Source organism: Panthera tigris, chromosome B1 (genome assembly GCF_018350195.1).
Source record: "Panthera tigris isolate Pti1 chromosome B1, P.tigris_Pti1_mat1.1, whole genome shotgun sequence".
Taxonomy (NCBI): Eukaryota; Metazoa; Chordata; class Mammalia; order Carnivora; family Felidae; genus Panthera; species Panthera tigris.
In genome coordinates, this window is record NC_056663.1 from 45,186,200 (window position 1) to 45,200,688 (window position 14,489).

The 14,489-nt window shown below is 45.9% G+C and overlaps 1 long non-coding RNA gene across 1 annotated transcript; it reads left to right on the top strand.

Moving 5' to 3' along the window:
• Positions 1-40: 40 nt before the first annotated feature.
• Positions 41-14,221, top strand: LOC122237628. Its single transcript, XR_006216212.1, has 4 exons — positions 41-173; positions 3,754-3,922; positions 12,233-12,311; positions 14,065-14,221. It is a non-coding gene; the product is annotated as an uncharacterized LOC122237628 (long non-coding RNA).
• The last annotated feature ends 268 nt before the right edge of the window (positions 14,222-14,489 follow it).

Consider the following 14,489-nt stretch of genomic DNA (forward strand, 5'->3'; position numbering starts at 1 on the left):
GGGGCCTCCCAAGACTGAGGCAGACCCTGGTGGAGTTCTATACAAGCTAAGCCATGGAAGTGGCTCTTTTCTGGAACGTTCTGCGGACTGTCGAGGCTGCTGGTGGACAGCTGCCGCTGCTCAATATGGCGGCTGGGCCGTGCTGGGGAAGCTCTTCCGTCCTCGGGAATCAGGTCCGAGAGCCAGGGCGTGGCGCCAACCCGAGGAGGATGGGTCTCTCCTTCCCCTGCAGCCTCAGAGCGCCGGGCTAGGGACAGGTCTCTCTGAACACACGGTTCCAGTCAAATTCATCCCCACCAAAATGTAAAGAGCTTAATTTAATGCCCGTCGGGAGTAATTTCAATTTAAAAGTGGCATTACAGCCGGTGGCTGAAAGAATGGCTTAGCGGTTAGTCATCTACCGTTTGGGCGAGTCACTTAATCTCTTTGAGTCTGTTTCTTCATCCTAAAATAGGAATAAGAAGCCGTGCTCACCTTATAACGCTGAGAAGATTAACTTCGATAAAACTTGTGGCCCAGCGCTTCCCATACAGTATCTGGCACGTGTTAACTGTCTTTAATGAGGAAGCTTAACAGAGCTCATCCTAGTAAAAAATGAGGAGAGAGGAGAGGGCCTCGACCCCAAGGAAGGGGCTGCCTGACAGGCCGTCTCCTCAGCGCCCGTGTGGAGGTGGCCGTGGGCTGGTGAGCTGCAGAGGCCCCTGATTCTTGGGAGGTCTGGTTTGGGCCCTGCCTCTGATTAGCTGTGTAATCCGGCCATGTCACTCCCTCTGTCCCACTCGTTAGTTTCCTCATTGTAAAATGAGGGGCCCTCTGAGGGCCGCGGGGGGCAGCGTCGGACCCCTGGCCGCCTCGTGAGGCGGGTCTGTGGGGGGCGCTCTCCTGTCCTCTGCCAGGCGTCCGGCAGGCCCGCTGTCATCCCTGCCGCTGCAACAGGCCTGTGTGGTTTTCCAGGCCAAATTAGAGGGCCGGGGGTGGGGGGGTGGGAGCTCTTAAAAAGACTTCGGCGAGATGGCTGAACAGTTCTCAGCTTGAAATGATCCTCCATCTTCAATCTTGCCAGGGATCTCTATTAGAAAGGGACAGAAGGAGAGAAAGAGAGAGAGAGAGAGATTGAGATGGAGGGAGAGAAAGCAGACAGAGCAAGAGAGAGAAGGCAAAAGGAAGGAGAGGGAGAGAGAATAACCTCATAGGCCAGCCCTAAGCCCTGTTGAAGGGGATGATATAAATAGAGTTGCTGTCACTTTGATGAATTAAATCCTCTCTTAATTAGGATGCATCGATTTAAGGGTTGTCCAGGCAGATAGTCCTTTTCCCCTTCCCAGCAAGTGATAGCAGAGGGAGGAAGCAAGAGAGGGGTGGCTTTCTCTCGTTCTTGCCTGATGGCTGCTTTCTCTCCCAGGCTTCATTTATTATCCCAGAACATGGGCACTGCAGTTTTCTCCATGTGCCATTCTCTTTTCAGCTGGAGCTTGGCAGTGGGCTACACAGGAGCCTTCTGGAGAAAGGACTACCTTTGAACCCCACGACCTTCTGCAGTACCTTTTCACAAGGTGGTCTGTTGAGAACAGAGTGAGGGCCCCTCGGTTGTTCTGTGGGCAGTTCTCTCTTTAGAGCCCCTCGACTTCTGGAGCCATTACTCGGCTGGCCAGCTGGATGCCATGCCTGTAAACCACTGGCTGTACCTTAGGGCAAACCACTTTTGGTCCCAGGAGTCTGAGGTTCCAGGGGCCTGTTCTGGATACCGTTTCCAAAAATGAAGATATATTGTTCACAAGGACCTGGAAAATCTGAGTGTAGATTGAGTATTCCCCGAGTACGAATGGTTCAGCACTTTGTAATACTGGATTCATGAGCGAAAATACTTTGGAGGAGCAGGACATAAAATCGGCAGACTGATTCATCTTCTCTTGACCCCTTCACTCCCAAGGGGCCCATTACTCAGGCAAAGGAAGTGTGTTCCTCGGGGCGTGGAGACATCGTGTGTGCATGTGGAGGGGGGGGGGCTTCTCATTGGGCTTCCTTGTGATTCAGAGTTGTTTCATAAATGGAACAGAGTCTGTAAGAGAAGTCTCTTACATTTGGTCTTTCATATCAAGACTCTAAAAACCCTGGTGTCACTCAGTGAGGGAACTCTCATGTACCCCCTCCCTTAATTCCCTAAAGTCTCATATACACAAATATGTGCATGCCTTCCCAAACTAATGCTGAACATGTCTTTCTGGAATTGCTTCAGCAGTTGAGAGAGGAAAGAGTTTCCTTGTTTTTTTTTTTTTTTTTTTTTTTTTTTTTTTTTTTTAAAGAAGAACAGAGTTTCCTTGGTTTGAGGAAGAAGAATAAACTCATAAAGATGGAAGTGTGTTTGAGTGTGTTTGGAATTCCAGACCCACCGACTCTTACCCAGCTGAGGGGATTTGCTGTGTTTTCTGTTCTGGCTCTCAGGTGACATGTGTCCCTGGCTGCCAAGAGAGAATCCTTGCTTGGATCATCTGGTCACAGGCCAGAATCTCTTTGTTCCCTCTACTGTCCTCTGTAAGGGGATCCATGTGGCCACACTGCTGGAGAACCTCTCTACTCTCTTTGTTTCTACGCCAAGGGGATCCATAGGGTGGAGGTAAAATTTTTTGTAGCAGATTGTGTGTGTGAGCCAGAAAGAATGAGGTGGAGGGATGCAGGAGGAGAGGGAGCAAGCAAAAAAAACAAACAAACAAACAAAAAAAACAAACAAAAAAAAACAAGACAGGAAAGAGAGAAAATGACAAGAAATAAATTAGCCAGGGACAGAGGCAGGAAGAGAGAAGAGGAACCGAGAAGAAATTCCCAAAGAGGAAGTGAGCCTGCAGGCGGGAGGTGGAGAAGAAACCCTCAAAGAGAAAGGAGTGGAGAGCAAGGTTGCCGGCCCAACTGGGGAAGGCAAGACACAGAAATCAGGAGAAGGAAAAGAAGGGATCAAGCAGGTGCTAGGAACAGAAAGGGAGAGGGGTTTGGTTGGGAGGGGAGAGGCAAGAGATGAAGGCGAAGAAGAGGGGAGCAGCCACCGGTGGGGGAAGCAGGGGGAGCGAGAAAGTGCTGTGCTGTGTGGATTATTGTGTGTTTGTCATCTGGAATGGTATAAGCTGTAGGTACAGCATCTCCTGCCCATGATTTATGGTCCCTGTCAGGCAGGGAGCGCGCTTTGTCTGCTGTAGCGTGGAGGATGAATGCGTTTCTGTCATCCCAGCCTGGCCAGCCTTTCTCTCTCTCTGCTCCGAACGCTCGCTCCCCATTTCACGCCAGTGAACATAAACAATCTTTTGTAAACCTGACAGTCACACTTGCTTCTTTGGAAACATAAAGCAGAAATGTATGACTCGGCTTTCATTACCCAATTTCCTACGCTATATAAAAACACTCGGGAAAGACATGTAAGTGGTCACGAAACCTGGGAAATTGGAAGTGTCCTGGAGGGGGGAAAAAAAAGTGGAGGGGGAGGAGGGGAGTCTGGGGGTGGGAAGCTGGTGAGGAGAGGAGATGATGTGTCTAACCCCACCACATCCTTCCCAGAAAATGCTGTCTGATAAACTGGGCCATCCAGACACATAATTATATTACATTTCTGAATAATAGACATTTCCTGCCTGAAATGTTGCTTCCCACCCCCCCTTTTAGCCCAGAGTGCAGTAATGAAACAGTCTTGAGATCAAAGCTGGCTGATAATGTTGCTTTGTTTTTTTTCCCTCCTCTCTTCTGCTTTGCATTTTTCTTCTCTACCAGCCATTTGGCTAACTCCACCAAGTCAAAAGTGCAACTTCTTTTTAAAGAGCTATTAGGGTGCAGTTTGCCGTGATTTCTGAGCTGGAGCGCCTCAGCTGGGACAGTGAGATCTACCGTGGAGAATCCGCCTCCATTCCTGACGTCTGGAGCCTCACTAGGGCCAGAACAGGTGAAGGGGGTCTGTTACCACCGAGGGCTGGGGTGTGGCTCCAAGATACGCTGGGGCCTGGCCTAGAAGCCACTGGACACCTTCCCAGGACACCTTCTGGGAAGAAGAAGGGAAGAAGTCATGGGTGACTTCTCTTCCTGCCTTCAGTTACATTCAGCTGTAGTCTCCTACCCAGCAGAGCAGAGGGGTGCTCGGGGGATGCTCTGGTCCTTTCCATTGTGCTGGGGTTCTGGTCTCGAAGTCCCGGTAAACAGAGTTCCTGGTGAGGTTCCTGACTGTGGATCTGGGAAGTGACAGCAATTTGTTAATAATTATTGTAATCATGTCATTCTTTCAGATCAAAATCTTTGAGAGGCATCTGTGAGCTGCCTTAGTTTCTTTGGCTGTCTGCCTTTAAACATAACAGGGCCATGGAACATCTACTTAAGAGTAGATTGGGCAAGCTGCAAACGCCAGTCCGGCCTGTTCATTGACTCAGAGACCCGGAAGTCACTCTGCTTCCTTGAATCTCAGCTTTTCCAGAAAGACAGACACCCCATTCACCTGTCTGCATCTCTCTCTCTCTCTCTCTCTCCCCCCGCCCCCGTCTCTCTCGCTCGCTCTCTCATGCACACACACACACACACACATACACACACAGAGAACACAGTTTCAAGGACTGGAATATTATAATTCAAAAGAGTTTTGAATACCTACTAGGTGTCCAACACGCTAATAGTTTCTGTAAAGTGCATGCCCTCAAAATGACTGTTGTTGAATGGGAAAGGTTTTGATAGATAGACGTATAGAGCTTGACCAGAAAGGCCTATTGTAGACATGCATACCTCCTTCTCTTCCCTCTCTTTCACCCCATCCGTGCCCAAGTTTTATTCATGATTCTTCCAAGGTTGTACTCTCATCGACCTCCTCCATAAAAACCTCCTGCCCTCTACAACTCCTGGTGAGTGGTCCATTCCCCTGAATGTCCTGAACTGATAACCTGTTCCTCATCGGTGGCAATTAATCATATGCTGTCTTGTGCCAATTCTCACATTGTTTTCAAGTGTTCGTGTATACTAACCATCTTTTGGGGTTGAGATTTTAATCATGTCTTGTGGCTTTTAGGACCCCCCTTGCACTCAACATGGGGATTTGTTATATAATACACCCACAACTTTTGGAAAGCATAGGTCCCAAGACTTTTTCAGATTCCCTAATTTGTCCCAATATATAAAGGCACGTTTGTATAGATTTCTGACGTTTTCCCTAACAACATATCCATAAAGAGTTATGTTTAATTTAAAAATACTCACAGTTTAGGGGTGCCTAGGTGGCTCAGTTGGTTAAGCGGCCGACTTCGGCTCAGGTAATGATCTCGCGGTCCATGAGTTCGAGCCCTGCATCGGGCTCTGTGCTGACAGCTCAGAGCCTGGAGCCTGTTTCAGATTCTGTGTCTTCCTCTCTCTGACCCTCCCCCGTTCATGCTCTCTCTGTCTCAAAAATAAATAAACGGTAAAAAAAAAATTAAAAAAAAATAAAAAAATAAAAATACTCACAGTTTAGATATCCTTTAAACTCACTCAACAGCCATTTCTTTTTCACAATGCAACATAGTTTTTATTATTTCAAAAGAATTAACGTATGCATGGTGAGTATTAAACATGAGAACACATGGAGATTTGGGTGATGGGGCTTGGCTAGTCTTACTCATCAGCTGAATTGTTCCCTTCTGCCACTAACCTTTCACTAGCCATGCTTCTCATTTGTACCTCAATAAAATTTTATTTTATTTTTTCTGGTTATGGGACTGTGAGTTAGCTCACATATAGAGATAACCACTAAGGAAAAATCTACCGAGTATCTGTGCAGTGGGTGCCAAAAATCTGTTGGTTATTTGGAAATTAAGTATACCTCGAATGTCCTATGAACCCTTGCTTACTCCTCTCTCCCACCCAGCCCCTCCCTCCTTCTTCCCCTTCCCCTTCCCTTCCCCTTCCCCTTCCCTTTCCCTTCCCCTTCCCTTCCCCTTCCCCTCCCCCTTCGCCTTCTCCTTTCCCTCCCCTCCTACATTCCTCCCTTCCTTTCTTCCTTCTCTCTCTTTCTGTCCCTCCCTCCCTCCCTTTTCTTTCTTTCATGATACAAGGTTTATTTGGTGTTTTATTTGGTACAGTCTTACTTGTAATCTAAGGAGGTAGCATAGTGTAGTGAAAATACATAGGCTTTGGCCTCAAGTCCTGGTCCCACCATTTTACTGGTTATGTCGTCTAAGGCAGATAACTTCTTTGAAGCTCAGTTTTTTCATCTGTAAAATGGGCAATGTAATAACTCACCCAGTGAAGATTAAACCTATAATGACTGTTGCATAGTAGGTATTTAATGTTAATTTCTTTTCTCTCTGCGTCATCCACTACAGATATATCCCCCATTTCATGGCATTCAAAATACAGGGCTTCAAATAGTCTCAATGCTGGCAATACTTAGGTAGGAAATAAACAGGCAGCTTGCTGAGCACTCCTAATGGTGATATATATAGACTCTGATACAGGCTTGGATGGCTTTGGTGCTCTGGAGGAGCCCTTCCTCTGTTATTGTTAGGCATGCGCATTGGACAAACAAAGTAAGCACAATGAGCTGAATTTAATACCTGCCAGGCAGCAGAACAAATGTCGTTGATCTTGCTGATACTATATAAAAAGCACAAAAGTGGATCTAGTTTGGTCCTATGGCGATTTATAATCCTTTTACTATACTAGGTTATTTTCAGTAGGACGGACATTCTTTTGCCTGCTGGGGGGAAAGGCACCAACTTGTACAAGCTGCTTATACCACATCATTAGGAGACAGCCTCAGAAGTGCCCAGAATCAAGAAAGTACAAAGCAGAGAGGGAAGAGTTGGGAATACAGTTTCAGGTTAAGAGCATCCAATATATGGAAAGCATAGATCCCCTCTCACCGCCCCCCCCCCATAGATAAAATTAAGGGAAATTATTTATAAGGCAGAAGAATTTCCCCTCCTTTTAATGATTCTTAGAAGTAGCCAGCTTCCTGAGCGGGTATACAGAATAATTTATACTCAACTGAATAGGTACCACCATTTTATAGGGGATCTGGGGAAGACAGAAAGATGACATTGGAATGTGCTGTTTTATGGCTATAAGATGACAGATGTCATTCCCAGCTACCAAAAGTAGAAGGCGTTTATTTTGAGGAGCTTTTAAATGGTGATAACGTTAGTGTGCTTTCAGTATTTGGTTGGTTGGTTCTTCTGTAAGATCTTGTCTGGGGCTGTGGAAAAGAGATTTGTGTAGGTGTCTCAGCCATACTTTTGGTTTCCAAACCCTGAAGCTGGCCATTGCCAGCGTTCGGTACTCGGGATAAGAAAGCCCAGCTCCACCAGCTTTCTCTCATTATTAGATAGTAGCTAAAGGGGCTCATTGGTGTGAGCAAACCCACCACAACCCATGCTCTGCAGTTCTAATCTTGTATGGATCATTGAAGTGTAGCCCATCTCCTCTATTGATTTTCTACTGCTGTGAAAGACAATACCCCCAAACTTAATGGTTATTATCTCACACTTTGTGGCATTTGGAAACAGCTTATATGGGTATTTCTGGCTCAGGACCTTTCCTGAGGTTGCAGTCAAGACACTGGCTGAGGCTATAGTCATCCGAAGGCTTGACTGGGGCTGGAGGATCACTTTCCAAGTTAGCTCACTTCCTCACAAGGCCTCTGTTCCTGTCTGGCTGTTGACAGGAGGCCTCAGTTCTTTGCCAGATGAACTCCTTCCACAAGTCTGCTTGGATTTCCTTACCACATGGCAGCTGGCTTTCCTAAGAGCAAGTGATCCAAGACAGTGAAGAGGAAGCTACAATGTCTTTTATGACTTAGTCCCGGGAGTCATACACCATCACTTTGCCACATTCTGTTTGTTGAAAGTGAGTTACTGTGTCCAGCTCATTCGCAAGGGGAGGGGAATCAAGGTTAAAAAAGCCTTTCTATCTTCCTTTCTTTATTCTTATACATTTATTAAAAAATCATAGCCTTCGACCTTTATTTCCATTCCTAGATGTTTCCATTTTCATACTATAAACTTACCAAAATGGGATGTTGAAATTGAATGAGAATATAAAATAACAAATGAATGCTTTTACAGATATTTATTAAGTACGCAAAACCAAACTGAACGAAAGCTTGTCGTGAATATTTTCTCTTCATGATTCTTTTTCATGGGTTCCACTGGGTAAGGCCCCTCCCCTACCTTATAGGTTTTCTTTATAGACTTTCTTCATTGCCTCAGGGACCTTCAAGTTGTGTTTAAATTTATGATCATTTGTTTGGGCAATATTTAAGAAATTTGCACTGCCAGCTCAATGAGGTTGTTCAATGGAAGTTTTTGAATACTAAATCATGGGGAAGGTGCAGTTTCCATAACAGAACCTCCACCGTCTTTGCTTCAGGGATCTCCTGCTCTAAATGTAGTGCCTATTGAGTCAGCTAAGATGTTGCCAAACTTGACTTTGGCCAGCAGAGCAGTGTTTTATTGAGTATCAACACTAGGATTTGTTATTTACTGGATGGCTGCAAATATGGTTTGGTCATTTAGTACAGAAGGTTCCACACTCAAACTGGAGACGTTTAGCAGACTACTGAGCCATGGTTGGCATTCAAGTACACAAGGCTGGCCCTATCTAAAGTTTTCCTAAGTCCTCAGTTAGGTTCACTCATCCAGTCGTCTGTTTATTCAACACATGTTTACTAATCCCCCACTTTGTGTCAAACCCATGCCAAAGCAACATGGCAAAGATTTTCCAAATAGGTCGGAGAAAGTATTGAGATGGGGAAACTGGGGCTGGATACTTTTCCTGACAAAGAGCTGGCCACTGGACTGATGTTCAGGAGACTATAAGCAGCAGTGACTAATTAAAGAGAGTGACCCAGGACACCTTTTAAGATCTTGGCACAGAAGCCCAGATGTAAGAACTGGGTTCAGGGTGGGGCTAGCTGCCAGAGATAAAGGAGACATCCAATTATCAGACCTGAGGTCAAATTAACAGCAAGCAACACTTGAAGCTAAGTCCTGGACCTTGGAGAGCATCAAGTTTCCCAAGCGTGGGGAGAGGACAGCTGCAGAGACCCAGAGTCCAGCTGGACCCAACACTTCCCAGTTGCTTTCATGTGGTGGAGATTTACTGGGATGCTCTGCAAAAGAGGAGGAGACAGAACGAGGAAGGAGATGTGATGAGCTAGGAGAACCCACGGGGTCAAGAAAGGATCCCGGGCATATTCCCAGCACCTCCCCCACAAGGCCCAGCTGCTTAGCCACCTACAGAAGAAATGAAATCCTCCTGCCTCCTGATGCAAGGTGGAGGGAGAGGCCTCAGGGGGAGGCTTAGAAGGGGGTACCCTGTTTTGTCAGATCACACAGGCACAAAGTCCCTTGGAGGCTCAGGGAGCTTTCCACCCTCCTCTCAGGCAGAGGCAAGCTCCTTCTCCTCAGGGGGTTCATTTCAATGTTAATGAGACTAAGAAGGTGGGCAAAGTTGTTTTCTTCTAAAAATTCCATTTCACCCTTCCTTGCTCTCTGAGCATACCTCTCTGATTTAGATTCACTGTGTTTAATTAAAGCTGTGTTTGTTTTTTCTTCTTCTTTTGCTCTTTCCACTTCTTGCCAAATCCTCTCCTCCTCCCTCTACTCCAGGAGACTGAGTTCCTCAGGCTGCCCCTCAAGTCCCCCCCGCCCCACTGAGCCTCTGTGGAAACCTCTGGAGGCAAGCAGGGTGGGGCTTCTCTTTCTCCCCATTGACATCTGGGATGAAAGGAGCGTTTTTGCATCGGGAACCGTGGTAGCACTAGGCAGTGCTTTGGATGCACATACCCCTCATTTTTGGTACACCTGAGAACCCAGGGAAGAAAAACTTGGATTTCCTGGAGACTAATTAATGAGGACAGGAGAGTTTCCCGGTGGATGAGAGAAGGCTGGAACAGAAAATGGGGGAGGCAGGTTCTCTGCTTTTGGGAAGTACTCTCCCCATCAGACAAGGATTCAGAACAGGCTTCCTTTAAACAGCTAGCTCCTCTACTGCATCTGAAATAGGATTTAATCAACAAAATGGAGACTATAAAATGTGGTAAGAGTAGAGATGAGTATTAGCTACTCTTTATGTGCCAGGTCCCGTGGAAGCGCTGGAAGCCAGTGAGATTTTTACTGAAGCTTTAGATTAGTTTACCTATTTTATATGCGAAAACATTACAACTCAGACAGGTTTTAAGATTCTTGTCAGGGTGCCTGGGTGGCTGGGTCAGTTGAGTATCTGACTTCGGCCCCACATCAGGCTCTGTGCTGACAGCTCAGAGCCTGGAGCCTGCTTCAGATTCTGTGTCTCTCTCTCTCTCTCTCTCTCTCTGCCACCTCCCCGTTTCATGCTCTTTCTGTCTCTCTCTCTCCAAAAAAATCAACATTAAATTTTTGTTTTAAAGATGCTTGTCAAAGTTCAAACCACTTGTAAACAGTAGAACTGAAATTTGAATCTAGATTTAGCTAACCCCCAAATCACACATTTCCCCACTATATCCCAAAAGGACCTCAAAGGTCATCTAGTCCTGAGCAACTCAGGCTGTACTGATTTTTAGAACCTATAATAGCCATCTACTGGGGACAGAAAGGCTGTGAGGCATTTCACATTGGGAGACTCCAAATCTGAGAGGAAGGGGTGGAAGGTATACCAGGAAGCTATAGCCACAGCTAGCTAATCAGAGGCCTTGATCTGGCTTGACTCTCTAATATGATCAGACACCTGCTTGATGGAGTGCCTGGGCCTGAACTCTCGGTGCATAGGCCAATGGTCTTTCCACCTCTCTATATTATTGACCCTTCACATCTGCTGGGTAAGTCGAGGCACCATAGCATTCAGTACTTTCTATACATGAGGTGCTCGGATTGGGAAGAACTAGTATTCCTTGTCCAATGCTATCAAGGATTATTTATCTTCAAACTCAGGGCCGCCCAGTAGAAATAGAATACAAGCCACATGTGTAATTTAAAATGTTTTAGTAGCCATTTTAGAAAAAGTAGAAACAAAGAGGGGAAATTAATTTCAATAGCATATGTTACTTAACTCAACATATCTCAAATATAAGCGATATAAAAAAAAGCAATATAGGGAGTGATGAGATATTTTACTTTTTTTTTTTTTTTTTTTTTTTGCACTTAGCATTCAGAATACATTGGGTACTCTTCACTTACCACACGCCTCGGTTCTGATGAGCCTATTATGAGTGTGCTATAGTCACCGCAGCTCGTGGCTGCTGTATCAGAGAGAGAAGCCCTAATTCGTGAGCTCTTCTGAAAGCAGGAGAGTCGATCCAGTTACAGGCTCTTCTCCCTGGAGCAGAGCTTTCTGGTTTCTCGATTGCGAAGGGAAGATTCAGAGAAGCAGACAGGTGTGTCCACTTCATCTTTTCACGGATAACCCTGCAGAAAGCATCACAGGGCTGACAGCAGCCTTCTCCAGCAAAGATGAGCTGCCAGGGGGAGGAGTTGGGTCCTTGTTGACATGTGGCCCTAGGTGCACAGAGCAATTCGGAGGGGATCACAAACTACGGCTGCGGAAAATGCCTCCTGTTCCTGTTGTGCATTCCGATCGAGACAAAGATCGACTAAGTGTTTACAATCAGTGAAGGCAAGCTCGGCCCTCGGGAAACTGTGAAGCAGGAAAGGTTTGGCTTCAATGTCCTTATTATCCCCTGAGCTTGCTTCTGTCCCTCAGCCTACAGTGGTCCATCCCCTAGTTCGGCGGAAGGCTCTGTTTCACCATGCTCTACCACCCAAGAGCCTTTGAGATTTCTTCTTTATGGCTGCGGGGCTGGGTAGAAACAGAGAATGTAGGCTGTGGCCTCCTTTGCTTTCACATCCAGTCCTATGCTGAGGCCTTGGTGGTTTGAGACTTCTGAGGAAACTGACTTTTACTCGGTGTACGAAGATGGGGTAAGGTGTGCAGATTCATTGCAGACAGGGAGGAGGTATTATGGCTCTTGTATAGATGACAATCACCAACTGAGTCTCTGGCCCTTTGTTTCCTCGTCCTTGGGCACTCAGACCTCTTCATGACCACCTGTAGGGGAAATGCACCTGGGACTCTGAGACCAGCTCCCATCCTTGGGCAGGGATGAAATAGAAGACTTGAGGCCATTAATCCTCAGATTTAGCTGTTGGTTGTGCTTGAACTTGCACATAGTTTCAATGTTTCTGCTTGTTTTCTTTTGATTTCCTGTGATTCTGGATCCTTCCTTTATACTCTTGGTGCTTTTAAAGATTCATATCTTTTCCCTTAGACATATGGTACCTTAAACTTACATCAAACTCTGCTTCAGATGGGAAGCCGAATTCTGGTCTTGCCTGATCATTGATAAGGTAAGAGAATTCTACTGAACCAAAAGAAACAGTAGGTATGTTTTACAAGTGCTAGTGTATTTATTCTAGACAGCACTATATGGTATGTGTTTTATATTTGAGGAACGAAGGGGAGAAAAGGTAACTCCCTCTGCTATATTGTTTTTTTCCCCTCTGTTATATTGTTAAGCCATATTGCAGAAGAGTGCAATGGAACAACGGATTCCTTATTTTATAGCTTTTGTGTCTACTTGTTCCTCCCAGCATTGTGCTGCCCCAGGGGGAAGGTGCTTTAACAGCCCCCTGATTGTGTGTTAGCTCAGAAATGAAGCCAGCATGCTTATCAGAATGATAGAAATCAAGACCTGATGGTACATCACATTGTGACTTAGTCACATCGTCATGGAATCAGCTATAGAAGGCACGCTTGCAGCAACTGTCTTTACGTTGTCCTGGATTCCACCAGCTTCCTCCTTACCTTGTGACCTACCACACCTTCCACACACACTTTGCTTTGGCCATGCTGGCCTACTTACTGTTCCTCAACTCGTCCAACCTTTGCTTTTACTGCTCTATTTCTCCAGAAGGCTCATCACCCCACATTCACGAAGCTCACTTCTTTACTTCCTTCAAGTCTTTCGCCAGATGGCACCTGCATGGTGAGATTCTCCAGACCGGTCTCCCTCCTCTGTTTCAGGTGCACCGTTTCCATCCTGTTCGCCTGTCTTCATTGTCTTCGTGGCAGTATCATTACATGCCATTAGCACATACCCTTATTTGCTTGTTGCCTGTCCTTTTCGCTGGAATGTAAGTCTAAATAAGGGTAGGGACTTTGATTTTATTCATTACTGTGTAGAGCACAGGTCAGCCTATGTTACCTGGGAAGTGAAAAATAAATGTTGATGAATAGTTAGTTGAAGGAAGCATCTGGTCCGCATTCCACCCGTCCATGGCATCCTAGACAGATCTGGCTTCTTCTCAGATATCTTGAGGAACACTAAACTCAACAACATCTATTACTGGATAGCTCCACCTTTTCTAAAGGTCTGTGTGTAGAAAGACGGCCTGGTAGAAAGAGCACCAGAATCTTTCTAATAAGATAAACCTTGGGGGTGCCTTGCTGGCTCAGTCGGTTAAGCATCCAACTCCTGATTTCGGCTCAGGTCATGATCTCACAGTTTGTGAGTTCGAGCCCCATGTTGGGCTCTGTGCTGACAGTGCAGAGCCTGCTTGGGATTCTCTCTCTATCCTTCTCTTTCCGCCCCCATTCTCTCTCTCTCTCTCTCTCTCAAAACAAATAAGTAAAGCTTAAAAAAAATTAAAAAATTAAGCCCATTTGTTTAAAAAAAAAAAAAAAGATAAGCTTGGACACCTGGGAGAAGCCTGAGAAAAAGTAATAGGCTGTGAAGCCCTTAGTCTGCCCTGGTCTTGCCATCACTTCTCATGGGATGTCGGAGAATTATTTTCATCTCTCTGGCCTCAGCTTTTTTTCTTCTAAAAAATAGGATTGTGTAGACGTGTTAGAAACAGGGTATCATGACCAGAACAGAAGCCTGCAGAGATGCAGAAATCTGACACAAGTAAAACAGCCATGTTGTTCAGCCTAAATATTGAATCTTAGAAAGCGTCTCACCAGGGGTGTGTGTGTGTGTGTGTGTGTGTGTGTGTGTGTGTGTGTAAGCACATAGGTAGATAGACAAGCCATCTCAAACTAGCCTGAAAGGTCCACTTGGTCTGGGGCTGCATCCACTGTTTCTTTCTTATTACTCCACAGGGCCTGCACAGAGATCTGGACCAGCTCAAAAGGTTGATAACTGACTTAATATAAGCACAAGAATAACTACGCATTTATGTAAAGTCTTTCTCAAAGGAGCGTTCAGCACTCTGCAGATAATGGACTTATTTATCCTTAGAGCACTTCTCTGAGGCAGTAAAAGGACAGGGGTGACCAGACTCATGTAATAAATAATGTCAAGGACAGCATGAGGCAAAACTAGCCTATACGTCTGAGGCCCTGGGGGAGATGGGATGGGCCCAAGGTCACCCAGGGAGTTGGGAACAGGATGAGTGTCCATGCTCCAATGAGGTGATTCATTCTTTCCAGCACCTCTGCTCCTGGGACCTGACTACATGTCCCCCGGGCTGGCTCCTGCTTACACACACATATCCCAAGGCATATTCTGTGGGATATCAGAGGTG